Raw genomic sequence first — 7,764 nt, 5'->3', positions numbered from 1 at the left:
TTTGCCTGGGAAACGGAGGAGCCATCCCTCAGTGCCCCAGGTTCAAGGGAACCTTGCCACGTGCACACCCCCACCTGCTGTCACCCACTGGGACATACAGCGCAGCCACACCTGAAACCTGGCACTGCGAAACTTTCAAGGGCTCAGCTGGTGCTGGCTTCTCCCCTGCTGGAGAACACGTCGGAGAAGGCAGACAGCACCAGGTCCACGTGTGATCCCCCCACCGGCCGGCTGCGCGAGCCTCAGCACGTGCTGTCCTCTCTCTGGGCCTCTGTCTCCCATCCAGAAATGAGGGCTGGTCAAGAAGAGCGACGAGGGTCCTTTCTTCGCCATGTCCGGCTGTGGCTCTGTTCCCAGCAGACCCGCTGGACGCCACACAGCCAAGCCTAATCCACTATAAATCAGGCCGTCGCTGCTCTCCAAGGCCTGGATCTCCTGTTACTGTGTTGGTGGCCCCCAGAGAACGACAGGGGTGAGATCTCTCTGTTAGAGTCCTTTGGAACAGACACAATGAGAGCTGCCCCTGTCCAGCCCCCAGAGGCCAGGCTGAGCCGCCCAGGAAGTATCGGGCAGGGACTCGGATTACCTGTGGGCATCCTGAAGCGACACAGACGCTGCCAGCCCACGGAAATCCAAGCCAAGAATAGACCATGCTTATTCAGAGCACACACCATAATTGCTAGGTGTGTAAGAACTATCTGGTCCAGGTACAACACTGCTCTTAGCTGTTGCCTCCAAATCCTTGAGTAAAAGGAACCCAGGCACACCATCAACTATAAGGACTCCACTGCAGATCCCTCCACCTGCCTTATCCCCAAATCCCCCGGCCCCCAGCCCCCTTGCACTCTCACAGAACACAGCTGCCCGGATCAGAGCTGTACTGGGGCCTCTACGGACCCGCAAAGCAAGGATGGCATCTCAGTCCCCCGTGAGAATGCAGCACAGAACACTTCTGTCTGCCTGCTGCCCTGAGCTCCTGCCTGTGGGGTCGCCACACAGTGCTACAGGGGAAAGAACGTGGAGTTGGAACCCCAGCAGTGCCAGCTTAAAGAGTGACAATTCAGGGCCGGCACTGTGGCGTAGCAGGTAACGCCACCGCCTGCAGTGCCAGCATTCCATTGCATGTCGGTTCAAGTCCCAGCTGCTCTACTTCCAATCCAGCTCTCTGCTATGGCCTGGGAAAGCAGTAGAAGATGGCCCAAGTCCTTGGGCCCCTGTACCCACGTGGGAGATCTGGAGGAAGCTTCTGGCTCCTGGCTTCGGATCGGCGCAGCTCCAGTTGTTGCAGCCATCTGGGGAGTGAACCAGAGGATGGAAGATTTCTCTCTCACTCTCTGCAATTCTGCCTTTCAAATAAATAAATAAACATTTAAAAAATCCAAGAGTGATAATCTTTAATGACTTGAGATCTCAGTTGCTCATCTGTAAACTTGTGTCAGCAGCTTGTCCTGGGGACAAACTGGAACACTGCAGGTAAAACAGCTGACCTACACCAGGTGCTTTGCAGAAGGTAATTATTATTATAGGGGCTCCACTCACTTGATGGAATCATGCAGATCAAGGCATGAAATACAGGAACTGTTTGAGAAAGAAGTGATTTCCAGTGGACCCCACAGGGCAGACATCTGGTCTGTCCACTAAGATGCAGGCTAAGATATGACAACCCATACCAAAGCGCCTGGGTTCAATTCCCGTTTCCAGTTCCGGATTCCAGCTTCCTACTGATGTGGATCCTGGGAGGCAGCAGGTGACGGCTCAAGCGGTTGGATTCTTGCCTCCCATGTGGGAAACCTTGATTGACTTCTCAGCTCCCAGCCTTGGCCAAGCCCAGTTCTGGCCATTACAACCATTTGGAGAGTAAATCAGTGTGTGAGATCTCTCTCTGTCTCTCTCCTTCTCTCTCTCTCTCTCTCTCTCCCTCTCAACTGACTTATTTGAAAGTCAGAGTTACAGAGGGAGATATAGAGAAAGAAATCTTCCATCTGATGATTCACTCTCCAGCAGAATGACTGGGGCAAGGAACTCCATCCAGGTCTTCCACATCGGTGCCAGGGGCCCAAGTACTCAGGCCGTCTTCTATTGCTTTCCTAAGTGCATTAGCAGGGAGCTGGGTGAGAAGCAGAGCAACTGGGACTTGAACCGGTGCTCCAATCTGGGATGCTGGTGTTGCAAACAGAAGAAAGCTCAACCCACAGTACCACAATGTTGGCTCCCTTCTTTCTCTTTAATAAGTAAAAGGTTTAAATTTTTTTAGGGGTTGTCATTGTGGCACAGTGGGTTCAGCTACCACCTGCAACACCAGCATCCCATATGAGCACAGGTTCAAGTTCCGGCTGCTCCACTTCCCATTCAGCTCCCTGCTAATGTGCCTGGGAAAGCAGCATCCCAAAGCAGTCCTTCTGACACTATATTCAAAGTGAGCTGGATTCCATTAGGGCTCAGCAAGAGTAGAGTTGTTCTCCTCCAAGAATCTTGCATGCAGTTCAGACAGATGCCCCAGCCAGGGAGAGCTCTCTGAGTTTGTCACTGGAGCCCCACAGTGGCAGTCTGGCCCAAGTGCATTCAGGTGTTCGGGCTACCTGAGCGAGTCACTTCCCCTTCACCATTCACAGCAGAGTTCAGTGGTTGGCAAGCCGGGCTACACGTCCACACCGCCTGGGAAGCTCTCCAATACTGTGGGTGCCGCGCCCCATCACACGCCCATCTCATCCAGAAGTGTGGCTGGGTGGAGCCCGGGCACCTAGAGCTCCCTGCTGACTCTCTCCTGGGATGCACTCGGCACATTGCTCAGATCCTTCCCAGGTATCCCTGCACACGGCAGGCACTGGGGATACAAATGAAGATGAGGATTCCTGCTTTCTCACTGATTCCACATCTGTAATATACGAGGAAGAAGAAGGAAAGGAGTTGGGAGCCAAGTAAGAAGCCTGGAGCAGCAGTCCCCAATGCAACTCTCCACGACAGAGATGCGTCATTGCCTGCACTGTTCATTACAGCAGCCACTGGCCACGTGTGACTGCTGAGTCCTGGAAACGTGCCTGGTGCAGCCGAGGGACTCGATGTTCAATTTTTTTATAGACTTCTCTTTAAATTCCACTTTCCACACACTTCTTTTTTTCTTTGAAAGGCAGAGTTAGAGAGAAAGGGAGCAAGCGAGTATCAGAGAGAGAGAGACAGAAAGAGAGAGAGAGAGGCATCTTCCATCTTCCGGTTCACACCCCAAATGGCAGAAACAGCTAGGGCCAGGCCAGGCTAAAGCCAGGAGCCAAAAACTCCATGTGGAAGGGGCCTAGTGCTTGGCCCATCATCTGCTGCCTTCCCAGGTGCTCTGGCGGGAGCTGGATGCAAAGCCGAGCAGCTGGGACTTGACTCAGCACTCTGGTAGGGGATGCCAGCATCATAGCAGCAGCTTACCCTACTGTGCCATAGAATACCAGCCCCTGGATTTTAAGTTTAACACCAAATTCAAAGTTACAGGGCCGCATATAACTTCAGGCTATGCTAACAGTGGACAGTGCAGAGTCCGTGTTTTCTAAGCCCACCCAGGCCTAAGCATCTTCGTGTCCTGTTTTCCTAACAGCACCTTTTCACCTTCAGGGCTTCCTTCCCCAGGTCTTGCAAAGCTGCTCCTCTGGCCTAGAGTTGGCCCCAGCCCAAGCCAAGCCAACCCGACCTCCCTTTCCAGGAACTTGCCTGGAGTTTCAGTGTCACAGAAGAGAAAATGAGTCCGAGTAGATGGATGCGATTGTTGATGCCCTAAGACAGTGTGTATCAGTTTCTAGAACATTAGTCTAGGGCGTGATAAGAACAGGAACGCACAACCTGAGCTAGGCACCTTTGTCATCTTCCCCGTCATCAGTCACTGGGAGCCAGCAGCTCTGACCCGCCAGCGGCTGGGCGAGGTGCACCCCCGGCCTCACCTCCCCAGTGCGGTGTTTCTTTACTGAAGCTTCTTCCAGACTTTTTCTGAACACAGCAAAAGAGGTGATGGCTACAAGAGCTTTGAGTCAAATAGAGAGGTACCCAAGTGCCTGTCGGAGCGGCTGCTCCCAGGGCCCAGGCATGCACGAGTCAGGGGAGGGTTTGGTAAAGGACCCAGGCCTGGGCCCACGTCACACGCTGTGCGACCTCAGCCATCACACTCCTCCTCTCGGGGCTCTGGCCAAGAGGAGATTAAGTTAGACACAGCCCTTAGCAGCCCTGCCATGGTCTGCTCTGGGCATACACACATTCTAGAAAATTCTCTAGCCTAGGTCATGCCGGTCAGGTTCCCGACTCACCTCTTCTTCCCCACTTCCCCACCTGCCCGGGAAGTCGCTCTGAGCCTGCGGTCCCACAGCTTCCTGTCCTAACCCTTTGGCGGGGCACCTGCAGGGGATCGGGTCTAAACATCTCCTCAGCAAATAGACCCCAAGACCCACTAGGGAAACTGCAGCCCTGTTTTCCACTACGGCTTCCCCGGTAGCTGGCACACAAGCAGGTGCTCAGTACGTGACGGTCTCAGAGAATACCTTAAGTCTAGTTCACTAGCTGGCATTTCAGGAAACCCACAGTACGAGTCAGGTCAAAATTCACTGGCTCAAAACAGCGAGGGTCACTGAGTCTCTCTCTGTCTGTGTGGGAGAGAAGTTCAGACAGTGCAGGGCGAGGTGGGCGTGTCTGTGCCCCCTGCATGTCGGATTCACAGGGCAGGTGCTGGAACCATCTGAAGCCTTGAATCCCCACCTATCAGGTGCTCGGTTCTGGCTGTCGCCTGACAGCCTACAGGGTGATGCCAGCAGAACACCCTGTCACAGCTCACAAAGAGAGGGTGCTGTCGCCTTGATGTCACCGTAGGAGCCACACGGCCTCCACATCCAACCCATGAGGAATCACTAAGTCCAGCCCTCGTCCAAGGGGAGGGGATTACTCCCTCCTTGGAAAGAATTTGCCAGCATATTTTAAAACCACCAGAAGCACGTGGCTAACACAAAAGACAAAGTGTATGGTGAGACCCCGGTGTCTGGATTCTGGCTCTGCTCCACACTCGCTGTGAGAGCCTGGGGGCTGCTCTCTGAGACTTGCTCCCCTTTTATAAGGTGAGTAGGTTTCATTGTGGAAACCTAGTGGCTTTCTCTCTTTCAACTCTATTTTTCAGGATCTATTATTTGAAAGGGAGTTAGAGAGAGAGGTATCGTCCACCCGCTGGTTCACTCCCCAAATGGACCCCAGAGCCAGAAACGGGTCAGGCAGAAGCCATAAGCCTGGAACTCCACCCAGGTATCCCTTGTAGGTGGCAGGTGCCCATCTTCTGCTGCTTTCTCAGGCACATTAGCAGGGAGCCTGATCGGAAGTGGAGCAGCCGGGACTCCTGGCGCTCCTACGGGATGCAGGTGTCCCAGGTGACAGCTTTACCCTCCATCCACAGCGCCGGGCCCTAGATCTCAGTGGCTCACCCAGGCCTGTTTCCTTCTCACCTCAGTGAGCAATGAGAGGACCCAAGCTTAAGTTACTTCCTTGCAGCCCTGGGATCTCTCCATCCCGGATCCCCCATGGCTTCTGACCCTGGCTGCTGGTGCTCAGAGGCCCCAGGAAGCTCAGATCCCAGAGACAACCCCACAGATGGGGAGCCCCTGAGGACCTGGGGGTTCTCTGAGGCCTTCTCCGCCCCAGCCCTGGCACACACACCTCGGTTTGTCAAGAAACACAGTGAGCGGGGCAGCGCTGGGGCCCAGCGGGTTAAGCCGCCGCTAGGGAAGGCAGCATCCCAAGTCAGAGTGCCGGTTCCAGCCCCAGCTGCTGATCCTGCTGATGCACCTGGGAGACAGTGGACGATGGCCCCAAGTTCTAGGGTCTCTGCTGTCCCCCTGGGAGACCTGCAGGAAGTTCCAGCTCCTGACTTGGGCTTGGCCCAGCCCCAGGCATTGTGGTCATCTGAGGAGTGCACAAATGCATGGAAAATCAATCATTCTCCTTCCCTCCTCCCACCATATGTGTGTATGAGATTCTTTCAAATAAATCTGTAAAAGTAAGGGGAGGGGCTGGCATCATGGCGTAGCAGGTAAAGCCTCCATATGGGTGCCGGTTCAAGTCCCAGCTGCTCCACTTCTGATCCGGCTCTCTGCTATGGCCTGGGAAAGTAGTAGAAGATGGCCCAAGTCCTTGGGCCCCTGCAACCACTTTGGAAACCCGAAGAAGCTCCTGGCTCCTGGCTTTAGATCAGCGCAGCTCTGGCCATTATGGCCATCTAGGGAGTGAATCAGCAGATGGAAGATCTCTCTTTCTCTCTCTCTCTCCTTTCCTCTGCTTCTCAAATAAATTAATTAATTTTAAAAATAAAAGTAAGGGGAAACAAGCAAAGCAAACAGTGTAGGCAAGCCTAAGGACCCGGAACCTGCCCGCTGCGGCCGAGACTCTGCATTTCTCATGCACCGTAGTTGGCACCAGCTGCGGGCAGGACAGAGGCGAGGAAACAGAGCACACACCGGCTCCGCGCGTCTAATGAAGTCCTTGGCTTCTGCCGGTTTGTGTTCCCCACGAGTGGAACGGGCAGCTTTGTGGAGTGAGTCGGGGGAGAGAACAAGCTGAGTCTCTGAAGCCCGGGGACCACGCACTGGCCGGCGACCCTCCCCTCCTCCCGGCCCTGCTGACGCCCCACCTCCCCTCCCACTCCCTTGTCTCAGCCCTGCAGCCCTAACAGCCCAACCCCGACCCCAGAGAGCAGCAGCCCTCCCTCCCTCCCGGTCCAACTCCAAGCACCCAACTCCCTCCCGTGCTACTCCTCCGGCGGATGTTTTTAACCCCTTCGGTTCCAGAAGCAGCCACCGCCAACCTTACTAACTCCTAGACATCCTCGCTTAAGGAACACGTGCGGGCTGGGGGCACTCCGCGTTCACCCAGTGCGACCGCTACTGCGGGCACATGGGGACCCGGAGGCCTTCCTTCGGAGGGAAGCGATCTGTTGAGCCTCTCACAGCGAAAGCCGGGTCTTCCGGGCCAGTGTCCTCGCTTCCACCCTAGCCGAGGGCCCCCGCGAGGGACCCCCCTCAGGGAAATTCCTGACCGCCGTAATTCCTTCCGTGCCCGGAATCTCCCTGGAGTTTGCGCTCTGTCCGGGCACTCTGCGACGCCGCACCGACCCCGCCGCGCCCCAAAACGGAGGTGAGCAGGGAGCCAAAGCCCCCCGCATCCCGGAGATAACTTGGGGAGGCGAGAGGGCGGCGGGCGCCGGAGGACCGGCCGGGAATGAGCTGGCCCTTTAAGGGGGGGACCGGGCGCATGCGCGGAGCAGGCCAGAGTCGAGCCCGGTGGGCGACCGGCGGGCAGTGGACTCGGCGGGCAGCAGCCGGGCCCTCGGGCGGCAGGGGCGGCCCCAGCGTCGCCGAGCGCCGGAGCCGCGATCCGCCAGTGCGCGCCGCGATCCGCCCGTGGGCGCCGCGCTCGCAGGCTGCTCCCAGGGGCCGGCGCAGCGGCGTTCGCCCAGGCTTTGTCGCTCGCCTCCAGCTGCATCCGCCAGCCGTGGCCGCGCGGAACCTGCGGGCTGGCCCTGCGCGCCCCGCGGTCCTCCCTCCAGCCGCTCGCCGGGCCGCGGGAGCCCGAGCGCACAGCCACGGAGCATCCTTCGCACGCCCCGGCCGCGCCACCGCCCATGCTGCAGCCGGTCCGGGACAGCGACCCCGCGGCCGGAGCCCGCCGCTCGGTGACCTCTGCTCGGCCCCTGCGCGCTGCCCGAGAGGTTCCTGCTGAGCCCCGGGCCCCGGCGTGGGACCCGCGCCCGGCGATGGC

The sequence above is a fragment of the Lepus europaeus genome, chromosome 22 (assembly GCF_033115175.1).
Source record: "Lepus europaeus isolate LE1 chromosome 22, mLepTim1.pri, whole genome shotgun sequence".
NCBI lineage: Eukaryota > Metazoa > Chordata > Mammalia > Lagomorpha > Leporidae > Lepus > Lepus europaeus.
The sequence above is the reverse complement of the archived record's forward strand: the minus strand, read 5'-3'. Positions refer to the sequence as shown.